Source organism: Dendrobates tinctorius, unplaced genomic scaffold, assembly GCF_039654945.1.
Source record: "Dendrobates tinctorius isolate UK_male_01 unplaced genomic scaffold, ASM3965494v1 ptg000008l, whole genome shotgun sequence".
Lineage (NCBI taxonomy): Eukaryota > Metazoa > Chordata > Amphibia > Anura > Dendrobatidae > Dendrobates > Dendrobates tinctorius.
Genome location: NW_027361676.1, coordinates 60,304,842 through 60,319,995, shown reverse-complemented (window position 1 = coordinate 60,319,995; position 15,154 = coordinate 60,304,842). Strand labels below are relative to the sequence as shown.

Here is a 15,154-nt window from a genome sequence, read left to right as displayed (position 1 = left end):
CCCCGGCATGTTAACCCCTGGCACACTGCGATCAAACATGATCGCAGTGGATCGGGGGTTTAGAGAAGCATCGGCAGGGAGGGGGCTCCCTCCATGCTTCCCTGAGACCTCCAGCGCCGTGCGATGTACTGCGCTGCTCTGGGGGTCTCCTTCTCTGGAGGTACACGGATCCAATATGTCCGCAGGGGCCTTCGTGGGCATACAGGGAGGCAGCTTCCTCAGTGCCTGCAGAGAGCAGGCAGTGAGGAAGCCTCTGCAGATCAGATCAGTGATCAGTGATCTGACACATGACAGTAATGCCCCCCCGAAACAATGTAATAAAGTGAAGAAAAAAAGTATAAAAACAATTTATAAAAAAATCGCTAAGTAAATTTAAAAAAAAAATATTCCTTAATAAATTCATTTTTTGGAAATAAAAAAAGAACAATAAAAGTACACATATTTAGTATCTCTGTGTCCGTAACGACCTGCCCTGTAAAGCTGTGTCACTAGTTAACCCATTTAGTAAACTCCTTAAAAAATAAAAATAAAAAACAAAGCAAAAAACAATGCTTTATCATCATACCACAGAACATAAAGTGCAATAACGCGCAATCAAAAAGACAGATATAATTAAACCTGGTACTGCTGAAAACGTCATCTTGTACTGCAAAAAACAAGCCTCCATACAGCGTCATCAGTAAAAAAATATAAAAGTTATAGCTCGCAGAATAAATCGATGCAAAAATTATTATTTTTTATATAAAATTGTTTTCATTGCATAAAAGCTCCAAAACATAAAAAAGGACATAAATAAGGTATCACTGTAATCGTACTGACCCGAAGAATAAAACAGCTTTATCAATTTTACCACACGCGGAACGATGCAAACGCACCTCCCCAAAAGAAATTCATGAAATGCAGTTTTTGATCATTCTGAGTCCCAAAATTTGGAATAAAAAGCGATCAAAAAATGTCATGTGCCTGAAAATGGTACCAATAGAAATGTCAACTCGTCCCACAAAAAATAAGACCTCACATCACTCGGTGGGTCAAAATATGGAAAAATTATAGCTCTCAAAATATGGTGATGCAAAAACTATTTTTACAATAAAAAGCGTCTTTTAGAGTGTGACAGCTGCCAAACATAAAAACCCGCCATAAATAGTAAATCAAACCTCCCTTTATCACAACCTTAATTAGGGAAAAATAATAAAATTAAAAAAAATGTATTTATTTCCATTTTCCCATTAGGGTTAGGGTTAGTGCTAGGGTTAGAGTTAACGCTAGGGTTAGGGCTAGGGTTAGGGCTGAGATTAGGGTTGGGGGTGTGTTGGGGTTAGGGTTGGAGTTATAATTGGGGGGTTTCCACTGTTTGGGCACATCAGGGGCTCTCCAAATGCAGCATGTGTCAAGTATAGTGTGGCACTACCACAAGGTGCACAAGTAGGTTACCCAAACCCAAGTGAATAATAATAAAGTAACTTGGCACTCAACTGAATTGTCCTCTTTAAGTGAAGTTTTTATTTATGTGCAGTCCTACAAAAAGACGTTTCGGCCTACACTTGGCCTTCGTCAGTCCAACTGCTGTCTATATAGTCTGAACAAATGTCCACGAGCAAAATAATTTTTTTGTAACTTCCTGTTTCCAAATATGGTGTAGGCATATAGCAGGCTTCCAGCTACCCTTAAGGTGTGCTGTGCTGGTAATTCAATTAGATGCAATATATTCCATAAGGAAATGAGGAGAGATTCCCGCTGGATTGCTGAAGCAAATTGCCTGTGGAAGATGTCCGTTCTGAGACCAGTGTAAAAATATACCTGTAGAAAATGTCTGTACTGAGACCGGTAGCAAAAGGCCCGTATGGGGCATATAATAGTAGCTTGCAGGTGTGCAGGTGAGACCGTCAGCCTAAGGCTAATATGGGGCTTATAGAAGTAGGTTGCAAGTGTGCAGGGCTTAACGCAGTATCCACCACCGTTTTTAGGCTTCCAAACTTCCAAAATTGGGAGAAAAATATAATTTTTGTGGAAAAAAATATGATTTTTTTTATTTTCACTACCAGGCGTAATAAACTTCTGTGACCACTGGGGGGGTTCAAAGTGCTCACCACACATCTAGATAAGTTCCTTGGGGGGTCTAATTTCCTAAATAGGGTCACTTGTGGGGGGTTTCAACAGTTTAGGCACATAAGAGGCTTTCCAAATGCGACATGACAATCGCAGACCATTCCATCAAAGTCTGCATTCCAAAACGTCACTACTTCCTTTCAGAGCCCTGACGTGTGCCCATACAGTATTTTTTGCCCACATATGGGATATCAGCGTACTCTGGACAAATTGGACAGCAACTTTTGGGGTCCAATTTATCCTGTTACCCTTGGCAAAATAAAAAAAGGGGACTAAAATATCATGTTTGTGGAAAATATATGATTTTTTTATTTTCACACCCGGGCGTTATAATCTTCTGTGAAGCCCTTGGGGGGTTCAAAGTTTTCACAAGACATCTAGATAAGTTCCTTGGGGGGTTTAGTTTCCAAAATGGTGTCATTTGTGGGGGTTTCCACTGTTTAGGCACATCAGGGGCTTTCTAAACGCAGCATGGCGTCCGATCCCAATTCCAGCCAAAAAAGTCAAATGGTGCTGCTTCCCTTCCAAGCTCTGCCATGCGCCAAAATAGTGGCTTACCCCCACATGTGGGGTATCAGTGTACTCAGGACAAATTGCACAATATATTTTGCGGTCCTGTTACCCTTGGGAAAATAAAAATTGGGGCTGAAAAGACCATTTTTGTGGAAAAAATGTGATTTTTTAATTTTACAGCTGTATGTACTAAATTTCTGTAAAGTCCTGAGGGGTTCAAAGTTCTCACAACACATCTAGATAAGTTCCTTGGGGGGTCTAGTTTCCAAACTGGTGTCATTTGTTGGGGGTTTTCCACTGTTTTGGCACATTAGGGGCTTTCCAAACTCGACATGGCGTCCGATCTCAATTCCAGCCATAAAGGTCTAATGGCGCTGCTCCCTTCAGAGCTCTGCCATGCACCCAAATAGTCATTTACCCCCACATATGGGATATCAGCATACTCAATACAAATTGCACAATAACCAGTTACTCTTGGGAAAATAAAAAATGGAGGTGAAAAGATCATTTTTGTGGAAAAAATATGATTTTTTATTTGTACGGCTGTACGTTATAAACTTCTGTGAAGCCCCTGGAGGTTTAAACTTCTCACCACATATCTAGATAAGTTCCTTGGGGGGTCTAGTTTCCAAAATGGGGTCACTTGTGGGGGGTTTCCACTGTTTAGGCATATCAGGGACTCTCCAAATGTGTCATGGCTTCTGATCTAAATTCCAGCCAATTTTGCATTGAAAAAGTCAAACGGTGCCTCTTCCCTTCTGAGCTCTGCCATGCGCCGAAAGAGTGGTTCCCCCCCACATATCAGGTATCAGCATACTGAAGACAAATTGCACAATAACTTTTACAGTCCAATTTCTCCTGTTACCCTTGGTAAAATAAAAAAATTGGACCTGAAGTAATTTTTTTTGTGAAAAAAAGTTAAATCTTCATTTTTTTAAACATTCAAAAAATTCTTGTGAAGCACCTGAAGGGTTAATAAACTTCCTGAATGTGGTTTTGAGCACCTTGAGGGGTGCAGTTTTTAGAATGGTGTCACTTTTGGGTATTTTCTATAATATTGACCCCCTCAAAGTGACTTCAAATTTGATGTGGTCAGTAAAAATAAAATGGTATTGCAAAAATGAGAAATCGCTGGTCAACTTTTAACCCTTATAACTTCCTAACAAAAAAAATTTTGGTTCCAAAATTGTGCTGATGTAAATTAAACATGTGGGAAATGTTACTTATTAAGTTTTTTGTGTGCCATATCTCTGTGATTTAAGGACATAAAAATTCAAAGTTGGAGATGCAAAATTTTCAAAATTTTCACCAAATTTCCATTTTTTTTTACAATTAAACGCAAGTTATATCAATGAATTTTTGCCACTAACATGAAGTACAATATGTCATGAGAAAACACTGTTAGAATCACTGGGAACCATGGAAGCATTCCAGAGTTATTACCTCATAAAGGGACAGTGGTCAGAATTGTAAAAATTGGCCCGTCATGAACGTGCAAACCACCCTTGGGGGTAAAGGGGTTAAAGTACTTTTTTGTAAAACTCTCCAGTGAAAGTTGTGACATATGGCAATATTTGCGTAAAGTAAATAACTAAACTTTTCTTTTTGGTGAGAAAATGTATAGATATTTGAAAAACATGTTTTGATATTTAAACACAATCATTTATTTAGACTTATGGCATAAAGATAAAGTATTAAAAGCATTTACTATTTTATTATTCATTGAAGCAACAGATTTTATTATGTACTATTTGGATATGGAATCAAAAAATTGGGTTACTACAGGATTAAGAAAGAATATGCTAATCAGAGGTTTTGACAAGGTCAGAAACACATGATTGCATATAGTAATATTTGTATTTCTTCCTACATGTGAAAATGCTATGAATAACTGTGGATTTAAGAATAACAGTGGCATGAACTTCCCCACAGCCAAAATAATTAAAGAGAAATTGAGCAGCTCTGATGGACAACTGTTAATAAATAGACTGCAAAATCAATCGGGTTCTCTATTTTCACACAAAAAGTCATGCTATGGTAGGCACTGCATATAAAATAGGCAAAAAAAAGCCTACAAAACCATTTTGGAATTCAAATAAGAAGAGCACATTAAGTTTAAATAAAAATACTTGTCCTCTTGGTCCTTTTGTTCACAATGTCATATCAGTTATAATCCTTTTGTATAAGATAAAATAAAACTCATTTCACAAAATAAGGTGTACGATTTTGCTACATATCCTATTAGATTAGATTAAGGTTACAGGTATACATCCATGTGAGTGATATGATCTTATTGAAACAGATCAATTCTTTTTCTCAGGTATCATAGTTGTATCTGATCTTTATCTTCTCATCCATTTTTATTTTCACCAAAGCAAGTAGACTATGTAAACTCCTTTTACCCATTAACTCTTAGGAATTGATCAGCTAAAAATGGATGAAATGCAGATGGAATGTGGAAGTAGTACATGGTACAGTATGTCTTCATTGTTTATCCATTTTATATGGATTGCCATAGAGATGAAAATCAAAAAATTAAGTAAAAAATAGACATACTTGGTATTACTGCATTCGGAAGCATTGGATCTATCAAAATTTAAAATACATTAATCTTATCGTTAAAAAGTGTAATTAAAAAAAAATAAAAATGCCAGAATTAAGATTTTTGGGGACTTCACAACAATGCAATCAATTAAAACATCTCATCAGTAAAAACATCAGCTCAGGCTGCAGAAAGTAAGTGCTCACGTACCCCCATATCCCAAAAAATTAAATTCGTATGGGTCTGCGAAAATGACGACAAAAGCAAAAACAAAAATGTCATACAACATATGTTTTCACTACTGAAAGAAAAAAATATACCGTATTTTCTGGCGTATAAGATGACTTTTTAACTCCTGAAAGTCGGGGGTCGTCTTATACGCTGGGTGTTGTCTTATACGCCGAGTGCATATGGTGGGGGTGTGGTCCCGATGAAAAAGGGAGGGTGTAAGTGGTGTTATCATCCCCTTTTTACCTTATTGGTTGCAGCGGTGCGGCGGCTCCTCCTTCAGCAGTGTGGTGGCTCTGTGCTGGGGGTCAGCGGCTCCTCCTCTTTGTCCAGCGTGGGGGTGCTGTGCTGGGGGGCGGCTGCTGTGGCTTTCTGTCCAGCGTTGGGGCTCTTCTGGCATTTCCCCAAAGCCCAGAGGCCCAGGCAGCTCCATTGCTGCGATGCGGTGGCCTCCGGGAAAATGGCCACCGGAGCCCGCGCATGCTCTGATTCAGATCTCGTCCCGAGATCTCGGGAGACGGGAGCTGAATCTGAGCATGCGCACACTCCATTTTCAGGGAGGCCACCGCATCTCAGCAATGGAGCTGCCTGGGCCTCTGGGCTTTGGGGAAATGCCGGAGGAGCCCAGACGCTGGACAGAGAGCCGCCACAGGCGCCCCTCAGCACAGAGCCCCCACGCTGGACAAAGAGGAGCCACTGCCGACCCCCAACACAGAGTCGCCACAGTGCAGATGGAGTAGCCGCCGATCCCGAGCACAGAGACCCGCAGACAGCACCGCTGCCACCAATGAGGTAAAAGGGGATGATAACTCCACGTACACCCTTCCTTTGTCATTGGGACCACTCCCCCACACCCGGCATATAAGATGACACATGTCATATAAGAAGACCCCCGAAAATTTTCTATTTTAACTGGAAAAATTGCTGGGTCATCTTATAAGCATGGTCGTCTTATACGCCGGAAAATGCGGTACATGTTTGATATCGTCATACTCAAACTGACCAGGAGAATCAAAGTGTCAGGTCAATTTTACCATATAGTGAACATCTTAAATAAAAAAGTAAAAACAGTTTGGGATTTTTTTTTGCAGTTTCACCACTTTTGGAATTTTATCCTGTTTTTCAGTACATTGCATGGTTAAATGAATGAAAATGCAGAAACAGAATATCGCTCAGGGGTGAAGGAGTAATGGCCAAATCTGATCTGCAAAACGGGTTCAAAATAAGATATTGTAAGTGTGGTATATGGATCTAAAATTCATGATTTTAAACATCCATTTTACTAAATGTATCTGAATGCTGTCATAAAACATTGGACAGCACTAGAATATTTAATGTGGATGCTTGAATGTAGCATCAGAAAAAGAATATTTCATGGTATACAAAGGACCAATACTAGGAAAGCATACACGTCTTTTGGTGAATGAAACTAAAAGCAACTCAAGACTATGGACATCTAATTTTTATTCATTTATTTTTTACATAACTGAAGAAATCAATGGTGAACTTTGAGTTGATCATAAATAAGTTTAGAAGACTACTTAAAGGGAATCTGTCACCATATTTGAACTATCTAAAATATTAATATGGACATACAGATTATAGAAAAATGAGAACAGTCCCATCTGTGTGTCTCACATCAGATGCCATGTTGCTGAGAAATCATCTTTTATCACTTTACATAAATGACTTCTTCCAGACTATGGGGAGGATGAATTAAGAACAAGAAAGGCCTCAATGGCAAAGCACACATGAAAAACTTGGCCATGCGTAATGTTATTCCCAAAGATAATGCACCGTCACCTCCACATGTGCTAACAATGGACAAAATATAGGACATATCGGTAAACTTGAGCATGAAGATAGAGAAAACCACCGAATGTAAGAGTCCAAAAAATGGTGTAAAAGTATTTTCTTTTATTATATCAAGAGCATAAACAAATGAGGTAGGGATGGAAGAAACCAGGAAGAAAAAAGACACACCACAAGGGACAAAAGGATATACAAGATGTAATTAGCAGCAACAAGATATAATGTATTATTTAAATAAAATTGCCTATGTGCAAAGTTGCAAATATGCAGTCTGATAATATCATTTTATGTATACTGCTCAAAAAAATAAAGGGAACACTTAAACAACATAATATAACTCCAAGTCAGTCACACTTTTGTGAAATCAACACTGATTGTGATTCAATTTCTCCTGTTGTTGTGACAATGGAACAAACAACAGGTAGAAATGATAGGAAGGTCACTAACATCCATGCGTCTGGTCAGTAAGAGTGTCTAGTGTTCCCTTTACTTTTTTGAGCAGTGTATATACTTATAATTAAAATATTGATACTGTGTAAAAATGGAACATGCAGATGTTATACGTGTGCAGGTATAAGGAAGAGGACAGGGGTAGAAAAATAAGTGCCGATGCAGATAGCAGTTTAATTGAAGGTATTCAGACTACCCATGGAAAACAATATGGTTCAAGGTATAGTGTATAGGTAATATGCAGATATTTAAGTCCTCTCATAAGTACCTGGTGCATAAAAAGTAGGTCCCTTGGATGTGCCCTCCCCGACATGAATTTTGGCATCTGCCTTCGTCAAGGAATGGCGTCATCCAGAGTGACGTGCTTGTAAATAGAGGGGAGCAGCCAATGGAAGCAGGGATGGACATGGCATGATGCATGTCTGCACTAGAGGTTACCAGGAAACTCCGTACCACGGACCCACATAACCACCGATGCCGCAATCAGCTGACGCGGCGTTAGAGTGAGGCGAGAACCACGGGTGAAGCCTCTGAAGTGCACTGCTGCCATAGGAGGGATGGACATGCGGGTAACATGATTGAATTGAAGGTAAGTATAAGGTCCTCCAGTGGTGCTGGCATACAAATGGAGCGAGATGAAAAGAGCATGCTGGATTTGTAAAAGGTCCTGCTGTGGTGCCGGCATACAAATGATGTGGGGTGAAAAATGTGGGAGTGTAAAAAAAAGGGGAAAAATGGAAATAATATAATGAGGATATATGGAAAATATGAAAAGTATATAAGAAATATAATATATATATCTGTATAATGAAATGTTAGGCGCCGGATTCCTGCAGCTGCACAGCAGGAATCCAGAGCCTTGTGTTGTGAGTTCATTTTTCCCTTCACCGTTGAGGTCTGATGAACTCCCTCCTCTGGTGAAGGAAGGTAGTGAGGCTGATTACCAAACACCTGGGCAGCTAGATGATGACTGGGTGGCTGGAATTGAAGACTGGATATAAGGCAGCCGACGCCCTTCTGCCTTGCTGGTGATCCTGCTGGATTCTTGGAGACCAGTCTGATTCCTGCGTCTCAAAGCTAAGTTTTTCTGCTCTGCTTTGTACACTTCAGTTTTGCTTTTTGTTTTGCCTTGTTTTTTGGGAGTTCTGCCATCTCCGGCCGGGGGTGAGCTGAATTCCATTTTTGTCTCTGATCTGTTGATCTTTTGCTCTGTCTTCAGAATATACCTGAGTGCTGATATAGTCTTTTGAAGCCTAGTGACTTCAGGGCCTGTTTTTCCTATCAGTCGGTTGACACATTTTGGATAGGGTTTTTGCGGATGGCAGACAGCGGCTTTCCTATCCTGTCCTATTTAGTTAACTTGGGCTCCATCATTTGCTCAACCTATCTTTCTATCTGTGTTAGTGTTTTCATCTTGCTTCACCGTCATTATATGTTGGGGGCTGCCTATTGCTTTGGGGTCTGCTCTGGGGCAGTTTAGTTTTTTCCCTTTCTCTCTTTAGGCTATGTAGTTCTCCGGCTGTGATCGAGGGGTCTAGGGCACCGTAGGAACCCCCCACGGCTACTGCTAGCTGTTGTGGATAGGTTCAGGGGTCTGCAATCCGATAGCTGCCAACCTCTCCGGTTTTTCTGGTCTTAGCTAGTATTTTGTTTTTTCCTCCTTCGGTGACTCATCATAACAGCCTTGTATCCAGCGGTCTCCCAATCTCCACCGACCGCTCAGGAGTCTGCACAGCAATCTCGGCATCCCAGACGCTCTGCCCAGACCAGCTCTGTAGGACTGGTTGTTGCTGCCACCTCTGGGTCAGCAATAGCAATGCAGGCTGTCCTGCAGCAAGTTACTCCAGAGATTAAGTCCTCTCATCGCGCTACTGGGCATGCTCACGAGATGATCTCTCATTGAGATCGGGAGTCACGTACTCAGGTCCTTCTCTGGATCTGATTGGTCCACCTCAGAGATCTGGAAGGTCCCGGAAGTGCACGGATATAAAAAGCCCGCATGGCCGCTCGGCTATGCGCTAGTATAGACTCTAATTGCTATCTGTGTGAATGATGATGAATGCATGTGCCTGCGAATGACTCATTAAGATCCCCTCCCTCAGATATTACGTGTGTGGATAGGGACTTAAGGCCCCATCACACTAGCGAGATCGCTGCTAAGTCACAATTTTTGTGACACAACAGCGATCTCACCAGCGAGATCGCTGTTTGACAGCGATCAGCGACCGGCCCCCCTGCCGGTATTGCTGATCGCTGCAGGAAAGGCCAGGACTTTTTTTGGTCGCTGGTCTCCCGCTGGCCACCACGCATTGCTGAGTGTGACAGGCGGGAGACCAGCGATCTGCTGGTAACTAATGTACACATCAGGTATCCAAGGGACGTGCGTCCCTTAGATACTCGATGTGTACATTAGTTACCAGCGCACTGATGCAGGGAGCTGGTAAATAATGTACATATCGGGTATCTAGGGACGCATGTCCCTTCGATACCCGATGTGTACGTTAGTTACCAGCTTCCTGCATCAGCGCGCTGGTTACTAACGTGCACAGCGACGCCGGGCACTGGGCATCGCTGTGCTGATCCCTGGTGAAGCTGTCTGTTTAACAGCTCACCAGTGATCACATAGCGATTCACCAGCGATCCTGACACATTGATATCATTGTCAGGATCACTGGTGAGTCGCTATGTGTGACTCCAGCCTTAGTCATAGAGTCAGCACCAGTCAGTGGTGCGCTACAGGCCACAGTTCACATCTTACAGCACTAGCATCCGACAGTGCGCCCCCTCTTGGGCATTGTCGTGTGGCGGCTGGGTCGGTCGCCGCGCTGCAGTCAGCAACACTTGTTGGCATCCGCGGTAACGACGTCGCACGCACAGTAGGTCTAGACAGACATTGACCCTGAATCTTGGGCCTAGTCCTGTGACCGTATACTGTGTGTGTGCACACCGCTGAGACCTGTGAGGTCAACAGGCTCGGCATTTATGTTTATACCTTAGGCGTCTCTGTGAGATTAAGGCCTCTTTCACACATCAGTTTTTTGCCTTCAGGCGCGATCCGGCTTTTTTTGTAAAACCGGATCCGGCAAAATGCAATGCCGGATCCAGTTTTTCCCCATTGACTTGCATTAGCACCAGATCGTGCCGGATGGCATTGCGTTTCATCCGTTTTTTGCCGGATCCGGCAACTTGTCTCATTCCGGCGTCTGGAAAAAACGGCTACTGTAACGTTTTTTGTCTCCGGCGAAAAAGCCGGAAGCGCCGGCTTTTTGCTACAATGAAAGTCTATGGCGCCGGAATGCACCAGATCCAGAAAAAGACGGATCCAGCCACCGGATCCAGTTTTTTTAAGTCTGCGCATGCTCAGATCCAATTGGCCAGCCCCCAGGAACAGATATAACCTGCTAGATGGATCCAGCAAAAAAACGGATCCGTTTCTACAGTTCTCCAAAATTTATGCCGGATCCGTTTTTTCTAAAAATAGCCGGATCCTGCCTGACGGCAAAAAACTGATGTGTGAAAGTAGCCTAACAGAGCTCGCCAGCGCACATCGGGTGACGTATAACCAGCGTGTGCTATACTGCTATATAGCGCGTCTGCCATTATATAGCAGCAGTTTATCACCTCTGCACGGTGGACCCCGGGGGGATAAAGCACTTTCTGTTATTTAATATTTAGTGCGTTCCGCCGTCCCTAACAATGAAAGCTGAGAATGTGATCATAAGAAATTATACTGTTGTGTAATAATATAATACATAATGGGGTAATATATGTGAGTTACAATTTGACATGCAAAGAAGAAGTACATCTAATATATAAAGCTCAAAGTGTGTATGTATGTGTGTGTGTGTGTGTGTGTGTGTGTGTATGTGTGTATGTCCGGGATAGGCATCCGCACCGTCGCAGCTACAGCCACAAAATTTGGCACAGTCACACGTCTGGACCCCGAGAGCATCCTAAGCTATGTTGTGAGGTGAAATTTTAACCCCGCGCGTTCCAATTCACCAAACAATTTTGCCCCTATCTACATACTGGGGGAAAAAGTGTGTGCCCGTCAAGCCCTGCCCCTCATTGTGATGTCTCAATCCCCCTATTTGCATACTGGGGAAGCAGTGTGTGCGTATCAAGCCCCGACCCTCATTATGATGTCACAATGGTTGCCATGGCGACGCTGATGTCAAAGGTTGCAAGCCCTGCCGCCGCTCATTATGATATCATAATGATTGACTATGGAATGGAGGATGAGTATATGGGCACCGGACTATGGGATGGAGGATATGTATGATGGGTATATGGGAATGGGACTATGGAATGGAGGATGTGTGATGGGTATATGGGCACTGGACTACGGGATGGAGGATATGTATGATGGGTATATGGGCACGGGACTATGGGATGGTGGATATGTGTGACGGGTACATGGGCATGGGACTATGAGATGGCGGATATGTATGATGGGTATATGGGCATGGGACTATGGGATGGAGGATAACCACAGTTAGTTACTATGCTCGGGCAGCGCCGGGCTCTTCAGCTAGTATATATATATACTGTATATATATATAAAGATATGTGGATAAGATATGATATTAAAAATAAATACTGATAAATATATACTATATGGTGATAATAAAAAACGAATGAGTAAGAATATAGTTCATATATATCTAAAAAAGCAAAAATGCCCACACAAATGGACAGAGTAGGCAGATATAATATAATCACAAAATGAATTTATTAATATGCAAAGATTACAATAATGGCAATAAAGGTAATACCAAAACACAGTGCCTGTATTTACCGGCCATAAAACAATTAATCAGTATAAAAACAGTAAATTATAAAATTTCTTCTCTGAATAAGCAGGCAAAAAAGGTAGACAAATAATACCTTCCAAATATGTTCATTAAAAATAGCAGTCCAAAAGTATGCAGCTAAAAAAATTCCCTAAAAAGATAAATTCATCCCCAAAAAAGTGTATATACCAAACGTAATGTTTTGGTATACAAAAGTGTCAAAAAAAGCCTCATATGATATATATATATATATATATATATATATATATACAAATAAATAACAATATACAAAAATAGTGTCACAATAATATGTGGCTTAAATAAAGTGCTCTGTGCTTAGTGCAAAAACATAATTATCAGCAAAATTATCAGCAAAAGTGATAATGTGCACAAGTAAAAGGGGAGAATTATATAAATACGTAGTGCTAAAGTATGTGGGTCTCACTACCTGACGGTTAAAGGTACAGGTAAGCGAACATGTTAATGGCATCACGGCTGCACAGAATGAGGAAGATATTTTTATCCTAAACATCATTTCAAAACACTTTAAATTGTTTCATAATTGTGATCCATCAGTTTGGAGAGTAAGGGGCATTGAAAAAATTATGCCCTCTCTCTGTGGAGGGAACATCAACCAAAGATTAGCACAGAAAGAAACCAAATGGATATGGACGCTTAATACCATGTATCCTTAAGGCCTAAGCAAAAATATCAGTTTTATTGCATTTCTCAGACCACGAAGTTATCCAGATAATTTATTTATTAATGTCTTTTTACTATTTTTTTAATATATAATTTTTAACATGAGCATATTATTCTCATGTATGATCCATTTATGTTTATGTATATTTCTATCACTAATATCTATATTTTTATATTATAGTTAGCCATTGCCCTTGGATTGCACTGGAGCCTTTATACCTTGTGTCCCATCTTGCAAGCACGTTTCCTCCCTGGTTGGTCGAATTCCAGCACTGCGGATTTTTACCCACTGGCATATTCCCAATCGATGATATTTCCCTATATGGACTATTATGGATTTGACATTTTATTTGTCCCCTTTTTAATATGTTCCATTCATATTAATTATTATATAAACCTTTTATCATCATTACTAAATATAAAGTACCTGTATTCTTACTCACTCGTTTTTATCACCATACAGAATGTATTTATCAGTATTTATTTTTAATATCATATCTTATCCACATATCTTTTTATATATATATATATACTTCTTTCCACGTCTAATTGGACCTCGCATATATTACCCCATTATGTATTATATTATTACACACCAGTAGTATTTCTTATGATCACATTCTCAGCTTTCATTATACAGATATATATTCTATTTTTATGTACTTTTCATTGTTTCCATATATCCTCATTATATTATTTCCATTTATTCCCTCTTTTTTACACTCCCACATTTTCCACCCTGCACCGTTTGTATGCCAGCACCACCGGAGGATGTTATACTCATCCAGCATCCTCTTTTCACTTCGCTCCGTTTGTATGCCAGCACCACTGCAGGACCTTATACTTACCTTCCAGGACTTTCAACCATGTGACCCACCAATGGCAGCAGGCCGGGTGGAGTGCACGCCTGCACTGCGATCCAGAGGAAATCCACCCATGGTTCCCCTGTCCCTCTGACACTGCATCAGCTGATCATGGCGTTGGTGGTTATGTGAGTATGTGGAAAGGCGTCTCCTGTTAAACTCCAATGCGGACGTGCGTCATGCAACGCCCATCCCAGCTTTCAATGGCTGCTCCCCTCTATTTACAATCCCTTCTTTCTAGATGACGCCACCCCCTGATAAAGGCAGATAGCAAAACGCATGTCAGGGAGGGCACATCCAAGGGACCTACTTCTTGTGCACCAGGTACTTATGAGAGGATCTATTAAATATCTGTATATTACCTGCACACTATACCTCGAAGCATATTTTTTCCATGGATAGTCTAAATATCTTCAGTTAGGCCGGGGTCACACTGACCGACGCAAAGTACGGTCAGTATTTTACATGCATAATACAGATGAATGGCCCCTAAACAGTGCTCCGTATGTCATCCGTAATCAAGGTGTGGTTGCGTATTGCGCACATGTCAGCATCCGTATGGCGAGATTTTCTCGCAGGCTTGCAAAATGGACATATAATGGAGTCCTATGACAGGGTTTATAACAGAAACCAAAGAATAGATATAGACACATAGAATGCATATATATATATATATATATATATATATATATATATATATATGTATTCTATGTGTCTATATCTATTCTTTCGTTTCTTTATTAAACCTGTCAGTGTGAGTTTACTGTATAGCGCACTGAATTGCCGGCTTTGCTAAAAGACACCGGGTGCGTATTTCTCGCAAGTCACATGTGTGGTCCGTGTGTAATCCGTATTTTTTGCGCACCCATAGACTTGCATTGGCGTATTACGGCGTGCGCCGGCCGAAGAACGCCGCTGACAGCCCTGATGAAGAAGGTCCGTGCAGCTTCGAAACGCGTTGGCGATTGGCGATTGGCCCCTCGCAGCTACAGTCTTTTCATCCTGAGTTCCCCGGTCTAGGTGACAGCACCCAGTCCACGCCCCCTCTATTCTCCGACACTGTCAGCGGCGTTCTACAGCCGGCGCACGCCGCGTGTTCTCAGATTCTGGGGAGGGTAGGTGGGTGCCATCCAGGGGAGGAT

The 15,154-nt window shown here is 41.4% G+C and overlaps 1 long non-coding RNA gene across 1 annotated transcript in view; it reads right to left on the bottom strand.

Annotated features, from left to right (window-relative positions):
- The window catches only part of LOC141092017 (uncharacterized), a 1,925,499-nt gene that overhangs the window by 1,364,594 nt on the left and 545,751 nt on the right, over nt 1-15,154 (bottom strand). The gene's annotated exons all lie outside the window — the stretch shown is intronic.